The sequence below is a fragment of the Artemia sp. Qi Xiang Cuo genome, chromosome 12 (genome assembly GCF_049724085.1).
Source record: "Artemia sp. Qi Xiang Cuo chromosome 12, ASM4972408v1, whole genome shotgun sequence".
Taxonomy (NCBI): Eukaryota; Metazoa; Arthropoda; class Branchiopoda; order Anostraca; family Artemiidae; genus Artemia; species Artemia sp. Qi Xiang Cuo.
Window position 1 is genome coordinate 4611699 of NC_142805.1, and position 21515 is coordinate 4633213.

At 34.5% G+C, this 21515-nt stretch overlaps 1 protein-coding gene and 1 non-coding gene across 5 annotated transcripts in view; one reads left to right on the plus strand and one right to left on the minus strand.

The window, feature by feature from the left end:
- Positions 1–21515, minus strand: part of S6KL (ribosomal protein S6 kinase like) — a 598861-nt gene that overhangs the window by 428316 nt on the left and 149030 nt on the right. The gene's annotated exons all lie outside the window — the stretch shown is intronic.
- Positions 4171–4244, plus strand: TRNAI-AAU (transfer RNA isoleucine (anticodon AAU)). Its single transcript has one exon. It is a non-coding gene; the product is annotated as a tRNA-Ile (tRNA).

Genomic DNA, 21515 nt, shown 5'->3' on the forward strand with positions numbered 1-21515 from the left:
CTGTAGTTTACGATATTTGGGGACTTGAGTTGCACGAGAGTTCAGTTACATACGGATTCAGTTACACGGGGGGTTTAGTTAAATCTTCGTCTGAAAAATAGGAGTTCACACTTAAAAAAGTTCTATTAAGAGCTATTTTTATGGAAATGGTTCATATTTGAACCAAAACTATGCTTTTCTGACTGAAGATACACATTTGAATCAGAAAAGGTGAAAATGTACACATCTAAAACAGAAAAGTGTGTTTTGACTATATTTTCTATAATTTAGTCTGAAAAATAGGACTTCACACTTAGAAAGTTCTATTAAGAGCTTTTTTATGGAAATGGTTCATTTTTGAACCGAAACTATGCTTTTGTGACTGAAGATATACATTATAATCAGAGAAATTGTTTAAAAATACGCTAAAAGATGATTCCCGTGAAGCTATTGTAGTTTTCTATAAAAAATAAATGATTTTCAAAATCAAAGACACGGGGGTTTAGTTAAATTTTCGTCTGAAAAATAGGAGTTCACTTGAATCAGAAAAGGTGAAAATGTACACATCTAAAACAGAAAAGCGTGTTTTGACTATATTTTCTATAATTTAGTCCGAAAAATAGGACATGATAAAAATGACCTTCAGTTGTTTTTATTTTAAAAGTTCTGCTTTTGCTGCAACCAATTGTGTTTAACAAAAAAAAAAAACAAAGGAATCATTTACTGATCTTTAGTTGTTGTGATTTTTAAATTTCCGCTTTCATTTCAGCCCATTGTGTTTAAAAAAAAAAAAAACAAATGAATTATTTACTTATCTTAAGTTGTTGTGATTTTGAAAGTTCTGCTTCTGTTTCAGACAATCGTGTATCTCCCCCCAAAAAAAAAATACTTTTCAGACAATCAACTTCAGACTAACCAGAATTTTTTAACTGAAGTGGAAAATTTTGATATTATTTTGGGAAAATAGAATAGATCAATAACTTATTTCATTTTCATTAAGAAAATTCAGAATCGAAGTTGAACTTTTCTTCTTCCGGGAAAATATTTGGAACAGAACTTTAAATTTTTTCATCTCATTGAGAAAAATCTGAATTGAAGTGGAAAACTTTATATTATTTTAGGAAAATAGAATTGATCAATAACTTATTTCATTTTCATTGAGAAAATTCAGAATCGAAGTTGAACTTTTTAGTCTTCGCGATTTTTGTATTAACCAGGAGTTTTGTAACAGCAAGCGAGCAAGCTATTAATTGGTTTTTAGAGTTTCGGTTACTATTGAGCCGTGTGGAATTTTTTTTAACTGAAGTGGAAAATTTTGATATTATTTTGGGAAAATAGAATTGATCAATAACTTATCTCATATTCATTAAGAAAATTCAGAATCGAAGTTGAACTTTTCTTCTTCCGGGAAAATATTTGGAACAGAACTTTAAATTTTTTCATCTCATTGAGAAAAATCTGAATTGAAGTGGAAAATTTTATATTATTTTAGGAAAATAGAATTGATCAATAACTTATTTCATTTTCATTGAGAAAATTCAGACTCGAAGTTGAACTTTTTAGTCTTCGCGATTTATGAATTAAGCAGGAGTTTTCTAACAGCAAGCGAGCAAGCTATTAATTGGTTTTTAAAGTTACGGTTACTATTGAGTCGTGTCGATCCTTACTTACAGTTAGTTACCACGAACACAATAAAAAAAATAAACAGGCATTATACCCACAAGCATATGCGAGTCAAATTTCATCTTACGTATCTGATAAAATAAAAATCAAAATTAAATTGCATTTACTACTTTTCGTTTAAACTAATGTGGTTTCTATAAAAAATTTGAAATTATCTCGTCTAAACTATTGAAGTTTCTATAAAGTTAAGTTACAAAGCTGCTCACCAAGTTTAGCGAAATAAAAGCGTCTATTTGCAGCATTCCCCTTCATCTTCCAAATTGTAAGAAGGAGCTGAATGTATATCATCCCATTCTTAAGGTAATTTATACCTTATATCTTGGAAATTAAGTCTCTCTCTTCTTATCAGATTCAAACGCTTAATACCCACAAGCATATGCGAGTCAAATTTCATCTTAAAGTGCCAATGTATCTGATACAATAATTTAAGTCTTATGATCAATTTCATAAAACCTATAATTTTCACCTTTTTCTTCATTAAGTATCAATTACTTCAAGAAATTAATTCCACATTTTTGAAGATAGGAGCTTGAAACTTCCGAAGTAGGGTTATTGGTTTTTAGAGTTTCGGTTACTATTGAGTCTTGTCGCTCCTTACTTACAGTTCGTTAGCACAAACACAAAAATGTTATCACTCTTAACATTTAAATCTTGGCAAATCCAAAACACCAGTGCAGTGATTTTTGCAAGTGCGTTTAGGTGATAAATTCCAATTAATAGGCACTTATTATTTCAGCCAATTTTGTTTAACAAAAAAAAAAAACAAAGGAATTATTTACTGATCTTCAGTTGTTGTGATTTTAAAAGTTATGCTTTTGTTTCAGCCAATCGTGTATCTCCCCCAAAAAAATACTTTTCAGACAATCAACTTCAGACTAACCAGAATTTTTTTTAACTGAAGTGGAAAATTTTGATATTATTTTGGGAAAATAGAATTGATCAATAACTTATTTCATTTTCATTAAGAAAATTCAGAATCGAAGTTGAATTTTTCTTCTTCCGGGAAAATATTTGGAACAAACCATATGCGAGTCAAATTTCATCTTAAAGTGCCAACGTATCTGATAGAATAATTTAAGTCTTATGATCAATTTCATAAAACATATAATTTTCACCTTTTTTCTTCATTAAGTATCAATTACTTCAAGAAATTAATTCCACATTTTTGCAGATAGGAGCTTGAAACTTCCGAAGTAGGGTTATTGGTTTTTAGAGTTTCGGTTACTATTGAGTCGTGTCGCTCCTTACTTACAGTTCGTTAGCACAAACACAAAAATTTTATCACTCTTAACATTTAAATCTTGGCAAATCCAAAACACCAGTGCAGTGATTTTTTTGCAAGTGCGTTTAGGTGTTAAATTCCAATTAATAGGCACGTATTATTTCAGCCAATTGTGTTTAACAAAAAAAAAACAAACAATGGAATTATTTACTGATATTCAGTTGTTTTGATTTTAAATGTTCTGCTTCTGTTTCAGCCAATCGTGTATCTCCCCCCAAAAAAAATACTTTTCAGACAATCAACTTCAGACTAACCAGAATTTTTTTTAACTGAAGAGGAAAATTTTGATATTATTTTGGGAAAATAGAATTGATCAATAACTTATTTCATTTTCATTAAGAAAATTCAGAATCGAAGTTGAATTTTTCTTCTTCCGGGAAAATATTTGGAACAAAGCATATGCGAGTCAAATTTCATCTTAAAGTGCCAACGTATCTGATAGAATAATTTAAGTCTTATGATCAATTTCATAAAACCTATAATTTTCACCTTTTTCTTCATTAAGTATCAATTACTTCAAGAAATTAATTCCATATTTTTGCAGATAGGAGCTTGAAACTTCCGAAGTAGGGTTATTGGTTTTTAGAGTTTCGGTTATTATTGAGTCGTGTCGCTCCTTACTTACAGTTCGTTAGCACAAACACAAAAATGTTATCACTCTTAACATTTAAATCTTGGCAAATCCAAAACACCAGTGCCGTGATTTTTGCAAGTGCTTTTAGGTGATAAATTCCAATTAATAGGCACTTATTATTTCAGCCAATTGTGTTTAACAAAAAAAAAAAAACAATGGAATTATTTAATGATCTTCAGTTGTTGTGATTTTAAAAGTTCTGCTTTTGTTTCAGCCAATCGTGTATCTCCCCCCAAAAAAATACTTTTCAGACAATCAACTTCAAAAATATTTGTAAGTAAGTAGCAAACTCTTTATTGATTTCACCTCTTGGATATACAGTACAGATACTTCATTCAAGAAATTGTAAAAAAATCGCAAGTAAGTAACTTTTTTTTCTCTTTATCACAAAAAATTTTCACTTAGATAAATGATTTAGAAATTTAATTCAAGAAATTATTGAAAAATTCTCAGTAAGTAACAATTTCATTCTTGAAGTCAACTCTTGGATATGCAATACGGAAATTTCATTCAAGAAATTATGAAAAAAATTGTAAGTAAGTAGCAAATTCTTTTAACAAAATCTAAGTGTTAGAGTGATAATATTCTTAATGGCTTGTTAGCTCAGTTGGTTAGAGCGTCATGCTAATAACGTGAAGGTCGAGGGTTCGATCCCCTCACGAGCCATAGTTTTGACCTTCGTATGGTAGTTCCATAAGTTATTTTAGGGATATATTTTATATCAACATGCAAAGTCGACATAGCTTTATTTCATTTTTTAAGGTTCATTTAGACGAGGTTTAAGAAATTATCAAAAATTGTAAGTAAATAGCAAATTCTTTCTTGAATTCACCAGCTGGATAAACAAAGAGACATTTCGTTCAAGAAATTATGACAAAATTCTAAGTAAGTAACAAACTCTTTCTTGAAGTTACCTCATGGATTTCTTTTTTTAATTCACTTGTTTAATAAACAAAAAGAAATTTCATTCAAGAAATTAAGACAACATTCTAGTTTCACTTAGAGTGGCGACAACAAATAGATAGATGACACGCACACAGAGACTACACACACACAGAGACAACACACACACACACACAGATACGAACCACACACAGAGAGTACACAAGAACACAGACCACACACACACACACACACACACAGAGTCCACTCAAACATAGAGACGACAAGCACACAGAAACGACACACACACACACACACACACACACACACACACACACACACACACACATACACACAGACGACACACACATACAGACAACACAAACACAGAGAAGACACACACACACACACACACACACACACACACACACACACATACACAGAGACGACACACACATAGAGACAACACACACACAGAGACGACACACACACACACACACAGAGACTACAACACAGAGAGAGACGACAAACACACAGAGACAGCACACACACAGATACGAAACACCCACAGAGAGGACACATGCACAGAGACGACACACAAACACAGAGTCCACTCAAACAGAGAGAGGACAAACACACAGAGACGACAGACACAAAGAGACGAATCACGTGCCTGTCCTTGGCACCTTTCCAAACGAGCGGGGATTCCCCACCGATTCCTACACATTGCAAAAAAGTAACCAGAAAATTTTGACAACACACCATTTTACGTTAGGTTTCAGTGAGCCTATCATTTTTTTGGTTTTGTCGGGACCAATCAGGAGAGACATGCACAGTCGACATATCTTTATTTCATTTGTTAAGGTTCATTTCGACGAGGTTACGCGCGTAACCTCGTCTCTAGGAACCTGACAAAATGATATAAAGCGATGTCGTATTTGCATATCTCTCCTGATTGGTCCCTAAAAAACCAAAAAACTGATAGGCTAACTGAAAATTAAGGTAAAATGTTGTTTTGTCAAAATTTTCTGGTCACTTTTTTGCAAGGTGTAGGAATCAGTGGGGAATCCCCGCTCGTTTGGAAAGGTGCCAAGGACAGGCAAGTGATTTGTCTCTTTGTGTCTGTCGTCTCTGTGTGTTTGTCCTCTCTCTGTTTGAGTGGACTCTGTGTTTGTGTGTCGTCTCTGTGAATCTGTCCTCTCTGTGTGTGTTTCGTATATGTGTGTTTGCTGTCTCTGTGTGTTTGTCGTCTCTCTATGTGTTGTCGTCTCTGTGTGTGTGTGTGTGTCGTGTCTGTGTCTGTGTTGTCTATATATGTGTGTGTCGTCTATGTGTATGTGTGTTTGTGTTTATGTGTGTGTTTTTGTGTTGGTGTGTGTGTGTGTGTGTGTGTGTTTGTGTGTGTTCTGTGTGTGTGTGTTGTCTATCTGTGTGTGTCGTCTCTGTGTATGTGTGTGTGTGTGTGTGTGTGTGTGTGTCTTGTCTGTTTACGTTTCCTCTCTATTTTTGATTTGTAACTGTGTGTGTGTGTGTGTGTGTGTGTCGTCTCTGTTCATTTTTCCTCTATGATTGTGGGTATTTTCTGTGTGTGTGTGTGTGTTTTCTCTGTGTGTTTCTAGTCTATGTGTGAGTGTCGTCTTTCTCTGTGTTGTCGACACTCTAAGTGAAACTATAATTTTGTAATAATTTCTTGAATGAAATTTATTTTTGTTTATTAAACAAGTGAATTCAAAAAAGAAATCCATGAGGTAACTTCAAGAAAGAGTTTGTTACTTACTTAGAATTTTGTCATAATTTCTTGAACGAAATGTCTCTTTGTTTATCCAGCTGGTGAATTCAAGAAAGAATTTGCTATTTACTTACAATTTTTGATAATTTCTTAAACCTCGTCTAAATGAACCTTAAAAAATGAAATAAAGCTATGTCGACTTTGCATGTTGATATAAAATATATCCCTAAAATAACTTATGGAGTTACCATACGAAGGTCAAAACTATGGCTCGTGAGGGGATCGAACCCTCGACCTTCGCGTTATTAGCATGACGCTCTAACCAACTGAGCTAACAAGCCATTAAGAATATTATCACTCTAACAGTTAGATTTTTGTTAAAAGAATTTGCTACTTACTTACAATTTTTTCATAATTTCTTGAATGAAATTTCCGTATTGCATATCCAAGAGTTGACTTCAAGAATGAAATTGTTACTTACTGAGAATTTTTTCATAATTTCTTGAATTTAATTTCTATATCATTTAGCTAAGTGAAAATTGTTTGTGATAAAGAGAAAAAAAAAAGGTAATTACTTGCGATTTTTTCACAATTTCTTTAATGAAGTATCTGTACTGTTTATCAAAGAGGTGAAATCTATAAAGAGTTTGCTACTTACTTACAAATATGTCTGAAGTTGATTGTCTGAAAAGTATTTTTTTTTGGGGGAGATACACGATTGGCTGAAACAAAAGCAGAACTTTTAAAATCACAACAACTGAAGATCAGTAAATAATTCCATTGTTTTTTTTTTTGTTAAAAAAAATTGGCTGAAATAATAAGTGCATATTAATTGGAATTTAAAAACTAAAAGCACTTGCAAAAAAATCACTGCACTGGTGTTTTGGATTTGCCAAGATTTAAATGTTAAGAGTGATAACATTTTTGTGTTTGTGCTAACGAACTGTAAGTATGGAGCGACACGACTCAATAGTAACCGAAACTCTAAAAACCAATAACCCTACTTCGGAAGTTTCAAGCTCCTATCTGCAAAAATGTGGAATTAATTTCTTGAAGTAATTGATACTTAATGAAGAAAAAAGGTGAAAATTATAGGTTTTATGAAATTGATCATAAGACTTAAATTATTCTATCAGATACGTTTGCACTTTAAGATGAAATTTGACTCGTATATGCTTTGTTCCAAATATTTTCCCGGAAGAAGAAAAGTTCAACTTCGATTCTGAATTTTATTAATGAAAATGAAATAAGTTATTGATCTATTCTATTTTCCCAAATAAAATTAAAATTTTCCATTTCAGTTAAAAAAAAATTCTAGTTATTCTGAAGTTGATTGTCTGAAAAGTATTTTTTTTTGGGGGGAGATACACGATTGGCTGAAACAGAAGCAGAACTTTTAAAATCACAACAACTGAAGATCAGTAAATAATTCCATTGTTTGTTTTTTTTTTGTTAAACACAATTGGCTGAAATAATACGTGCCTATTAATTGGAATTTAACACCTAAACGCACTTGCAAAAATCACTGCACTGGCGTTTTGGATTTGCCAAGATTTAAATGTTAAGAGTGATAACATTTTTGTGTTTGTGCTAACGAACTATAAGTAAGGAGCGACACGACTCAATAGTAACCGAAACTCTAAAAACCAATAACCCTACTTCGGAAGTTTCAAGCTCCTATCTGCAAAAATGTGGAATTAATTTCTTGAAGTAATTGATACTTAATGAAAGAAAACGGTGAAAATTATAGGTTTTATGAAATTGATCATAAGACTTAAATTATTCTATCAGATACGTTGGCACTTTAAGATGAAATTTGACTCGTATATGCTTTGTTCCAAATATTTTCCCGGAAGAAGAAAAATTCAACTTCGATTCTGAATTTTCTTAATGAATATGAAATAAGTTATTGATCAATTCTATTTTCCCAAAATAATATAAAAATTTTACTATTCAGTTAAAAAAAAATTCTGGATAGTCTGAAGTTGATTGTCTGAAAAGTATTTTTTTGGGGGGATATACACTATTGGCTGAAATAGAAGCAGAACTTTTAAAATCACAACAACTGAAGATCAGTAAATAATTCCATTGTTTGTTTTTTTTTGTTAAACACAATTGGCTGAAATAATACGTGCCTATTAATTGGAATTTAACACCTAAACGAACTTGCAAAAATCACTGCACTGGTGTTTTGGATTTGCCAAGATTTAATTGTTAAGAGTGATAACATTTTTGTGTTTGTGCTAACGAACTGTAAGTAAGGAGCGACACGACTCAATAGTAACCGAAACTCTAAAAACCAATAACCCTACTTCGGAAGTTTCAAGCTCCTATCTACAAAAATGTGGAATTAATTTCTTGAAGTAATTGATACTTAATGAAGAAAAAGGTGAAAATTATAGGTTTTATGAAAATGATCATAAGACTTAAATTATTCTATCAGATACGTTGGCACTTTAAGATGAAATTTGACTCGCATATGCTTGTGGGTATTAAGCGTTTGAATCTGATAAGAAGAGAGAGAGACTTAATTTCCAAGATATAAGGTATAAATTACCTTAAGAATGGGATGATATAAATTCAGTTCCTTCTTACAATTTGGAAGATGAAGGGGAATGCTGCAAATAGACGCTTTTATTTCGCTAAACTTCGTGAGCAGCTTTTTAACTTAACTTTATAGAAACTTCAATAGTTTAAACGAGATAATTTCAAATTTTTTATAGAAACCACATTAGTTTAAACGAAAAGTAGTAAATGCAATTTAATTTTGATTTTTATTTTATCAGATACGTAAGATGAAATTTGACTCGCATATGCTTGTGGGTATAATGCCTGTTTATTTTTTTTATTGTGTTCGTGGTAAAGAACTGTAAGTAAGGATCGACACGGCTCAATAGTAACCGAAACTCTAAAAACCAATTAATAGCTTGCTCGCTTGCTGTTAGAAAACTTCTGGTTAATACAAAAATCGCAAAGACTAAAAAGTTCAACTTCGATTCTGAATTTTCTCAATGAAAATTAAATAAGTTATTGATCAATTCTATTTTCCTAAAATAATATAAAATTTTCCACTTCAATTCAGATTTTTCTCAATGAGATGAAAAAATTTAAAGTTCTGTTCCAAATATTTTCCCGGAAGAAGAAAAGTTCAACTTCGATTCTGAATTTTCTTAATGAATATGAGATAAGTTATTGATCAATTCTATTTTCCCAAAATAATATCAAAATTTTCCACTTCAGTTAAAAAAAATTCCACACGGCTCAATAGTAACCGAAACTCTAAAAACCAATTAATAGCTTGCTCGCTTGCTGTTAGAAAACTCCTGGTTAATACAAAAATCGCGAAGACTAAAAAGTTCAACATCTATTCTGAATTTTCTCAATGAAAATGAAATAAGTTATTGATCAATTCTATTTTCCTAAAATAATATAAAATTTTCCACTTCAATTCAGATTTTTCTCAATGAGATGAAAAAATTTAAAGTTCTGTTCCAAATATTTTCCCGGAAGAAGAAAAGTTCAACTTCGATTATGAATTTTCTTAATGAATATGAAATAAGTTATTGATCAATTCTATTTTCCCAAAATAATATCAAAATTTTCCACTTCAGTTAAAAAAATTCTGGTTAGTCTGAAGTTGATTGTCTAAAATAATATAAAATTTTCCACTTCAATTCAGATTTTTCTCAAAGAGATGAAAAAATTTAAAGTTCTGTTCCAAATATTTTCCCGGAAGAAGAAAAGTTCAACTTCGATTCTGAAAAGTTTTTTTTTTTTGGGGGGAGATACACGATTGGCTGAAACAAAAGCAGAACTTTTAAAATCACAACAACTGAAGATCAGTAAATAATTCCATTGTTTTTTTTTTTTTTAAACAAAATTGGCTTAAATAAAAGCGGAACTTTTAAAATCATAACAACTAAAGATCAGTAAATGATTCCTTTGTTTTTTTTTTGTTAAACACAATTGGTTGAAGCAAAAGCAGAACTTTTAAAATCAAAACAACTGAAGGTCATTTTTATCATGTCCTATTTTTCGGACTAAATTATAGAAAATATAGTCAAAACACGCTTTTCTGTTTTAGATGTGTACATTTTCACCTTTTCTGATTCAAGTGAACTCCTATTTTTCAGACGAAAATTTAACTAAACCCCCGTGTCTTTGATTTTGAAAATCATTTATTTTTTATAGAAAACTACAATAGCTTCACGGGAATCATCTTTTAGCGTATTTTTAAACAATTTCTCTGATTATAATGTATATCTTCAGTCACAAAAGCATAGTTTCGGTTCAAAAAAATGAACCATTTCCATAAAAAAGCTCATAATAGAACTTTTTAAGTGTGAAGTCCTATTTTTCAGACTAAATTATAGAAAATATAGTCAAAACACACTTTTCTGTTTTAGATGTGTACATTTTCACCTTTTCTGATTCAAATGTGTATCTTCAGTCAGAAAAGCATAGTTTTGGTTGAAAAATGAACCATTTCCATAAAAATAGCTCTTAATAGAACTATTTTAAGTGTGAACTCCTATTTTTCAGACGAAGATTTAACTAAACCCCCCGTGTAACTGAATCCGTATGTAACTGAACTCTCATGCAACTCAAGTCCCCAAACCTCGTAAACTAAAGCTTGTGTATTATAACGACCACAGAGTAACTTCGCTAATACATGGGATGGGGGGATCGGAGTCCTTTGGGGGTGTGGTAGGGGATCTCACAACACTGTTCAAATAGAACTTGTGTATTATAACAACCACCAACCCCATGTAACTGAACCCCTGTATAACTGAAACCCTGTAAGAAAGAAATCGCTTGAGTCCTCTCGCAATAGCAAACCAAACCAGATTATACCCACTTAACCAGATCAAAAAATGACGGTCACACTAGCTGAAAATTTAACTAAACCCCCGTGTAACTGAATCCGTATGTAACTGAACTCTCGTGCAACTCAAGTCCCCAAATCTCGAAAACTAAAGCTTGTGTATTATAACGACCACAGAGTAACTTCGCTAATACATGGGATGGGGGGATCGGAGTCCTTTGGGGGTGTGGTAGGGGATCTCACAACACTGTTCAAATAGAACTTGTGTATTATAACAACCACCAATCCCCATGTAACTGAACCCCTGTATAACTGAAACCCTGTAAGAAAGAAATCGCTTGAGTCCTCTCGCAATAGCAAACCAAACCAGAACAAACCGCCAACTTTCTCTAATCGACTGACACACAAAAAATCGATGTCATAATAAAAAAAACATGTATATTCCTTGAAAGAGTGTGATTACCTGTTTACCTACTAGAAGAACCTGTTTGGTACATACTCTGCTAGAAGTATAAGGTTCTAGTCTACTAACCGACACCCATTCATTTTGTTTGAAAACATGGCGGATAATGGTATTCTGTTTCATTATATTTATATTGACTTTTCTAAAGCGTTTGACAAACTCCATCCCACTTTTGATTAAGAAATGTCAACTATACGGTATCAACCCGCAACCTGAAGCATGGATAACGGATCTTACAAATATAACCCAAGAGGTTGCGGTAGGTGATGCTTTGTCATCACCTATCTCCGTCATAAGTGGAGTTCCGCAAGGCAATTGTCTTGGGCTTTTAATCTTCTGCCTTTTTATCAATGATTTGCCGCGTGTTATTAAAATTCGACCATAAAAATGTTCGCGGATGAAATGAAAGTTTACAGGTCCGTCATGAATGAACATGAGATTTCTTTGCTTCAAGAGGATTTGGATGCTCTGCGCCGGTGGTGTACGGCGAACTCTATGTTCATTAACGAAACCATGTGCAATGCTGTACACTATTTGCGTAGACTCCCTCAATATTACCAATACTTCGGTGATGGTAAATTAATTTGAAGCGTGGAGTATGTTCAAGACCTTGGGGTTTGCTTTGATTCGAGTCTCAAATTTTATAAACATGTATCGGATATTACCCATAGGGCAAATTACCAATTATTACGTCTAAAGCGTACATTTTCTAAGTTTAATCTTCGTTCATTGATTTCACTTTATGTATCCACTGTACATCCAATACTTGAGTATTACTCATCAGTATGGTATCCCCTTAATAAGAGAGATAGAGAAAGAGTTGAGAAAGTGCATCATAGGGCCACCAAACTCATAACTAACCTGAGACATCTACCATATCACCAGAGAATGCAGATACTACAGTTGCCTAGTCTTCAGTTCCAGCATGATAGAGGTGACGTAATCAATACATTCCGCATCGTTAGGAACATTGATAATACCACTCTAACTCATTTCTTCACTTTTACAGATTACAGTAGTACCCGTCAACACCAACACAAAATACACCCACCATGTCCACAGAAAAGATTAGGCCAAAACTCTTTATCTAGCCGAATGTGGAAGACTTGAAACGCACTTCTATCGGAAACAGCTGCGAGTATCACGATCTGTTTGGAGAATATTTTTTTATTTTTTGTATTTTTATGACCTGTATGTTTTCATTGAGTGGGTTTCAGCATTGTCATAAAGTGTTATACCGTCTACTGCGACAAGCTTGGTAAAGCTTACCGCATTTTGGAATTAATAAATATATAAAAATTAGCACTTAATAAAGATACTAGAGAAACGTGTTTGAACCACATTTATAATGAGCTAGTTAATTAAAATTTTATTCTTTTACACTATTAAATAAAAAAACAAGTTTTTTCAACTCAAGTAAGGAGCAACATTAAAACTTAAAACGAACAGAATGATGAAGTATATGAGGGGGATGCTCCCTCCTTAACACAATGCTCTTCAGGCTGAAGTTTTTTTGTACTTTTAAAAAAGCTTCTTATTGTTCTAATTAAACGAGCCTTGTGTTTCATAAGTCGGTATTAAAGAACTTGGAAAGCACTCAAACTTTAGCGTAAAGAGCGAGGTTCTGAGTAGGGGACAAGCCCCCCTCATAGACGTAATCATTTCTGTTCGTTTTAAGTTTTAATGTTGCTCCTTACTTTCACTTGAAAAAACTTGTATTTTTATTTAATTTCTAACCGTTTTTTAAATAATGCCGGGAAATCAGGCTCCATCTCCACGGAAAAATCTCCCGTCCCCCACGGGAAGATCCCCTAGACAATTCAATACCGGGGAAAATTTATTCCAGACAGTTACCCTTAACATCTCCACACGTAAAATTGATTCGGCAAAGAAAAAGCAAGACAAATAAAAATAATTTCTTATAGGAATTCTGGCAAATTCCCCCAGTGTAAAATCTTCCCTCAATTGTTCAACCCCGGAAAATTCTCGGTAAAATTCTAGATGAGCTACTTTTCCCTGTCTTGGAAAGTAGTTCGGTTAGGAAAATGAAACTTTCAAGGGTGTATCTACAGACTGAAATATGTCTTGGGAAGGTATTTTGAAGTACCTACCTCCAGTCCTTCCCCCTCTAGAGGGCACGGACTTTTGATGACCTTTAAAAATCTTTGTTTTATAAAAGTGAAACCTTGCAAAATAGATCTTCTGCTTAAATAAAGTACGAGAAAAGTATTTTCAGCTCAAAAGTATTCTCAATCCTAAATTATGAGGTTTCAAAGATCTGCACAGACATATCCTAAATTTAGAAACCGATTGATATGGCTTAAAATTCTACTCAAACATCAGCAATTGCATTTTCAAAATCAAAACCATAGAAAAAAGAAACTGAAAACTGAAAATTAAGGTATAACGTTGTTTTGTCGAAATTCTAATAGGTATAGGCCTGTCCAGTAAGCAAATTTCTAAGACATAGAAATCTCAAGAGAGCTAACACAATAGCAAACAAACACAACTTATGGCACTGTCTTGGAAAAAAAAGAAAAAAAAAAAAAAAAATTCCCTTTTGTTTTTAAGTTGTGTTTGTTTGATATGGAAAGGCAGTGTGGTCTTCGTCAATATTTACGTCTAACACAATAGCTTGGCATTACCTTCCCGAAGTAAGTTTTTAGCTCTGAATTCATTAATGAAAGTTTTATTTTCCTAGCCTAACCACTTTCCAAGATAGTAAAAAGTAGCTCGTCTACAATTTTACCAAAATTTGTGCAAACTTCTGAATAACAATCACTATACGGACAAAATGGGCAAATTTTACAACTTAAAGACCTTTCAACATGGGCTGTGGGGGTCAGTTAGAGACTCTTATTGAACAGTTTCCAAAGTAAGTTTTTTAGCTCTGAATTCATTACTGAAAGTTTTATTTTCCTAGCCTAACCACTTTCCAAGATAGTAAAAAGTAGCTCGTCTATAATTTTACCAAAATTTGTGCACACTTCTGAATAACAATCACTATACGGACAAAATGGGCAAATTTTACAACTTAAAAAGTTAGTTAACAATAAGAGTTAGAGACTCTTATTGAACAGTTTCCAAAGTAAGTTTTTTAGCTCTGAATTCATTACTGAAAGTTTTATTTTCCTAGCCTAACCACTTTCCAAGATAGTAAAAAGTAGCTCGTCTATAATTTTACCAAAATTTGTGCACACTTCTGAATAACAATCACTATACGGACAAAATGGGCAAATTTTACAACTTAAAGACCTTTCACCATCGGCTGTGGGGGGTCAGTTAGAGACTCTTATTGAACAGTTCTTCTGAACTGAAAACTTTTATGGAAAGCGAGTCTGTAAAGAAAGGAAGTGGCAAAATGCTATCTCCCATATATTTAAGTAAAAGTTGACAATCGTTTCCTGACCTGAATATAATTGCCCAAGTCTGCGTTTATCAGTTTTTGAATACAGCAGCTGCATATCTACCAAATTTTGGGTACATTAGCTGCAATTGTTCAGCTCATACTGCTTGTCCGAATATCTCCGTTTTGCCAGTAAAACAGTTTTAACCGTAAGGTATATCCAGTCCATGCTGCTTTTACACATTTTACATGTTCTGTTTATAAGTGACCTTCGAAGCAAAAAGGACATTGCCAACCTTCGTTTTAAAGTAACTTAAAACAGTGGAAAACCAGACAGCCTGCATATCGCAACTAAATTCTGCGTCCTTATGAAATGTCTTTGAATGTCTTTGTCTATTTCGTCTACCTTGAGTTTTTCTCGCTCTGTAATAAAATGTATCTTCCTCTACTACGAGGGGTGTTCTCTCTGCTGTCTAGAGATGTACCTGTTGCAAGAGCTTATTTATCTCTCTCAATCCAGAAGCCTATTTGAGAGGTATTTCGTCTATTTTGAGTTTGTCTCTCTCTGTAACGAAATGTGACTCTCTCTACTACGAGGGGTATTCTCTTTGCTGTCTAGAGATGTACCTGTTGTAAGAGCCTATTTATCTCTCTCAATCCAGAAGCCTATTTGAGAGATATTTTGTCTACTTTGAGTTTTTCTCTCTCTGTAACGAAATGTATCTCCCTTTACTATGAGGGGTATTTTTTCTGCTGTCTAGAAATGTACCTATTGCAAGAGCTTATTTATCTCTCTCAATCCAGAAGCCTATTTGAGAGGTATTTCGTCTATTTTGAGTTTGTCTCTCTCTGTAACGAAATGTGACTCTCTCTACTACGAGGGGTATTCTCTTTGCTGTCTAGAGATGTACCTGTTGTAAGAGCCTATTTATCTCTCTCAATCCAGAAGCCTATTTGAGAGCAATTTCGTCTACTTTGAGTGTTTCTCTCTCTGTAACGAAATGAATCTCTCTCTACTACGAGGGGTATTCTCTCTGCTGGCTAGAGATATACCTGTTGCAAGAGCGTCATTACCTGTCTCAATCCAGACGCCTCATCCATATACAGGGGGTCGCAAAATTATAAGACTCTACTCAAACCCGTACCGTAGCTACTACTACTTCGTTGGCAGAACACACTGGTGTTTCATCCCGTCATACAAAGAAATAGCAGTGGTCATTTTTTAAGAAGACGATGGTAGAACTACCAAAGGCACAAGTTGATGATCTGATTATGAACTATACAATCTTGGAAACGAGACTTTTGATAACCGTGGAAAAAATGTTTCGTGGTATTATAACTGGTACAAAACGTATCAATCTGAATAAAAAGACTTATAAACCGGCATTTTTGTGAAAATAAGAAAGAGTTTCATTACAAATTTCCAAAAACCTAGACTACTTTTGTACAGCATTAGGCATCTGGAGTTTAAAGAAAAAGAGTCACCTAGCCGTAATTGTTCACTGGTTGATGTCTGACTTGATGAGGGGTCGTCAGCCATTGCGTGCCGATGGTTTCCGGAGACGCATAGCTACAACACTTGTGCTTCTGGCCTGAACAAAATATAAAAATATACCTGATAACACAAAAATAGCAAAGAATTTTACAGAGAAAAGAAGCAATTTTTTCCAAGACCTTTAGAGAATATGTAGCCCCTGGTGATGCTACAACTGTGAGCACTGAATTAAATACATATTCAGAGGATTAGGATGCTCTGTCAGATAAATCAGAGCAATAAGAGCCATCGATGATCCCTTTCCAGAGAGAGTTTGTATCTTGTCAGCTTCTGTGATACTTGACAAGCAAAATGAAAAAGATGCAGACGAAATATTGTTATCTTCCCGATCATCTGCGTTGCTGTAGCAATACCCTCAGCTTAGTGGCTACTAAAGATATTGAGGATGCTTTTCGATGTGATTCCACCAATAAACTTTACCGAATTACACTTGCCAAGTGCCAGGAACTGCGGAATACAACCATGTGATGCAAAAAGGCAGGGGTAAATTTAAGGAAGTGACAGGAAAAAAGATGGAACTCCCAAACACAAAACGTTGGAACTCGACTTTCGTGGCTGTCAAACAAATTCTTGAGATTGAAAAAACAGAAAGCTACAAAAAGCTTGTAATGAGCTCAAACCATCTCGATTAAGAAGCGTAGATATTGACCTTCACAGTGAATATAACCAGGGTACCAATCAACACACCAAAGCATTAGATATCCTACTAGGAGGGGGGAAATTGGTGCCTACCTATAGTGTGGGCGGTCCTCATTGGCCTGAAAAGAATGCCCTTGATATTAAGCATAGTGGGGCTCTAAAGCACGCCACTCGACTAGCCAAAACAAGTTTCTGTGGGCTTATGAAGCTTTCCTCTAGATTTCTTGCTATGGAGTTCTGCGACAAAAACATTAGGGAGTTTCCGATCATAGCTTCTAGCCTCCCCTATTTCTGGAATAGGTGACTTTCAGAAGCAGAAAAAACAACCTTGGATAATTATTTGTTCATGGAGATGAGATTCAAGGTCACGGATTCTGATCACAAAGAACAAAGCGAGGGGCCTAGCACAAGCCAAAAATCAGAAATAAAAACGGAATCTGGTGCATCGGACTTGTTTTAGATACCAAATCAAAATGCAGTAAACTCTTCTTTAAAATTAGAGATCGTACAGTTTCTTGGAGATAAGAGGAAAGACGTTGCTTAGGCTCTTGTGTATTCAACGCCTTAAAAGTATTTTGCAAATATATCATGTCAATCATTTCCTCTGCTCCCTCTCAGTTGAAATTACCATTTTGACATACAAAATAAAGAAACAAAGATAAATAAATTTGAGGATGAAAAGTTATTGATGAGAAGAGCGAACAAACATATTGCAGTGTATGTGAAGCCGATAAATATGGTTCTGATATTCATCTTTCCTGTTTTGCATGATGTTCCTGTCAATATTTTACAACCTAAACTCCAAGTGGTTACCCAACTGATCATACTTTCTATGTTATGCTTTACATGTTTTAGTTCCGATGTATGTGTATATTTCAATATGTATATAATAATGTTTAGGTATTTAAATATTTAAATAGAAAAATAAATTTTAAGTCAGGTCTTCGGTAGTACTTTTCATATGATGTCACTTGGGGTATTTTACCCATAATTTCGGATAGCATGATATATGTATTCCGAGTCTCAGCTTTTGTATAAAAAAATATTTCTCCTCTGAATAAAAACAGACTAGCTGGTAAGTCAAAATGAATCTTAAAAAATAGTATTGTAGAGAGAAATGCAACAGCGAATTCGATAGCGTTAGATTTCGTATAGATTAAGCTTTTTTCCAATCTGAATAAAAATATATTCAATAGTAAATGAAATTACATCTTATCTACCAGTATTGCAAAAACGGGGGGGGGAGGGGGTATTCGCAGCCTAGGGATTGATAGCTACTACTCCAACCGAAAAGGTTGAAGCCTTCAATAGACCTTATGAAAGAAAAACACACACTGAACATTACTAGAAGCTCAAGATAATACTTTTGAAGAAGCCATTTGTTTACTATTTCAAATCGTCTATTTTGCTGTCTGCATCGTCCTTTCTCAAAGCAAGGGTCAAGACCCGGCATCCGTTCAAAGAAAATGTTGTCGGTACATGAACCGATTTGTGAAAACCACAATATTTTACATGTTATTTCTTGGGAAAATTTGGAAGAACATGAACTCTACCAAATCATGAAGTCTCGTCTACCAAATCGCAAATCGCAAAATCTACCAAATTATGCAAGGAAATAGACGTGATCATAAACACCTCCTTCTGTATTGTAGGCTACTACATGGCGGCTTTCAAAAGGAAACATTTCTAAACGTATGTTTAAGGTATAAGACCAAACTTTGTCATTTCGGAATGAGCACTCACCATAAAATATATAATAATAATAATAATAATAATAATAATAATAGCATTTATTCACCCACCATCTACAAAAATAGATTATAGTGGAGCACTAAAAAAGAAAAAAAAAAGAAAAAGAAAGCAGCTTCAAAAATATAAAGATACAACACTCAGTGTAATTCACGACACTCAAGTAAATGCAGGTGAGAAACGTCGTCAATCTAAATCAACTTTTAGCACTGAATTATTTGGAATGCGAGACCATTGTTTAGATGGCTCCTTAAGACCATATTTTTCAAGGCTGGAATTCCTATAACGCTTGGGTATGTACAGTAAAAATTTTGCAAATTTATAATAGCACTTTTTGATGTTTTCAGTTTCTCTCACTGACAGCATGTGGGATGCATCGGCAAGGTAGGTTATGTGTGGTGAGAAGAATGAACAATGAATCCAGGCAAAAGATTTCCTGGAGTCTCGTCCATAATTCGTCGCTACAGACACATAAGCACGTTTAGTAACTTTAGTTGTTTGCTTGATAATTGCTTGTCTAGTTTTAATGATTCTTTCCATAATTATTATACCAAGACATCTCAGCTCCGAAGCCCTAGAGGCAGCATGATTTCCGAGAGTGACACAATTACTTTGCGGTGCATTGAATAACAAAAATTTACACTCATCAATATTGATGGAAAGCCCAGTAGATTGAAAGTTACTTAGGAGTCGATCAGCATATGCCAAGTAAGATAGGTCAGTGCCATGCAATAGGAGAGAGGGCGAGATACGGCCCAGAATCTTGGAGATGGCATGTTTGAACGTAAGAGGACTTAGAACGCTGCCTTGCCTTACACCTCTTCTGATTTTTACAGGATCTGAAATTTTGCTTTTCCACTTGGCGAACACAGTCGAATTTTCGTACCAAAATTTCAGAGTACTCACTATGCTCGAACTTACTCCATTGTGCAGTTGAGCATTCATTGCTTGCATATGATTGACGCTATCGAATGCTTTCTATATATCAATAGTGCACATATACAGAGGCAACTGCACATATACAGAGGCGACTTTTTTCCTTCCGAGACCATAAGTACTATAGCAAGAAGGCGATGAGCCTTTGGGCACCCGAGACCTTTCTGGAATCCAAGCTGATTGTCAAACACTTTGCTCAAGATGCACGAGACGGTTATGGATCTATAAGATTTGCATTTGTTTGGATCTTTTTCTTTTTTGGCGACAGAAGAAATGACCCCTTTCAGGAAAGAGTTTGGAACAAAACCCCTGGTGATGTACATCTGGAAGATAAGCTGAAGATGGGAATAGAGGCATTCAGGTAAGTGCTTGAGGTGTTTTATTGAAAAATCGTAGCTGTCCATCCCATTCTTTGCTTTGGAAAGTAATTTTATGACAGCTAACTTGATCTTCTCAATGGAAATAACAACGCAATGCTGCCCTGAGAAACGTGCAAGCCAGCTGGAAACTTCCGTTCCATATTTATTGGTTATAATAAGATTCTCATCTCCATACATCGAAGTATAGTAAGAGTTCCAATCATGTAGTTTCAAAGATGTAATAGATGGACGATTATCTGGTCTGATTAGGCTTACCCACGATTTTTTATCTGCAGTGAACTGCTGCCCGATAATTCGCTACCTCTTCATTTCAGCTTTATATTTACGTTTTGTGCTCCGTTTCAGCTCGAATACAGTCCCGCATAGCGGTCTTCCACAAGCAATCCAAATTTTTAGCCAGGTTTTTGTATGTCGTTTTGCCGACTGGAGTTCAGTGGATTCGGACCCACATCGGTTTTTCTGTCCAAATTTTGGCTCGTCTTGTAGGAACCGCTTTCACTTCGGCAAATTTCATAGCATGGGCTACTTGATGAGAATAACAGTTAAAATCAACCATGGCTGTGACATTGGAAGGGCCAGAGCAGAGTATATGAAACGGAGCTTTGATGCAACTCAGGACCAAAGCAATAGTGGCGACAAAAAGGGGAATATTGCATTTATCCCAATTTTGCTTGTAGACCCACTTTCTGGAACAAGAGTAAATAGTGCTCTGTGCTGGCTGCATCTGTAACGAAAGTTCAGAATGGTCACTAATCGGATTATCAGTGCAAACTGTAACTGGAAGACTAGAAATGGATGTGCATGAAAGTACGTGGTCAATATTGGAGGTATGACCACTAGTATGGGTGTACGGAAAATCCAGACTTCGGCCAAATCTTAACAGTGGTGGGGAGACAATTCATAAAAATATGGGATAGAATATGGTCCTTGTATGGGTCACAGTTGAGGTCCCCGGCAATTAGCCACTTACACCCATGAAGCTCAAGAGGCTCCAAATGTTGTCTTAGGGCATCTACTGCTTTTGAGAACTTTGTCAGAGAGACAGTATTATTGTAGTTAGTAGGCATGTATATGTTGATGAACTCAATTCCCTCCACAGAGACGCACAACAGACTACTGCTTCTAATAGTCGGCTTAGCCAAAAGTTCCTTAATACCGTATATTGCCAAGCCTCCGGACGGACGCCCTGGCGTAGATCTCGCTGGCTCTAAAAAGACATCGTGCGAGCGGGATCTGTTCAGGAAGTTTATGTTCGTCCCAGAAAGCATATACTCCTGGATAAATAGCACGTCATAAATTAGAAGGAGATCATCTATATCTTTTTCTTTGTTGCAACAACCATTGATATTCAGACTAAAAACATTTAGAGATCTATTCATTGATTATTTTTTGTTTCCCAGAATCTCTCTCAATTTAGGGTACCTTAGGCTGAA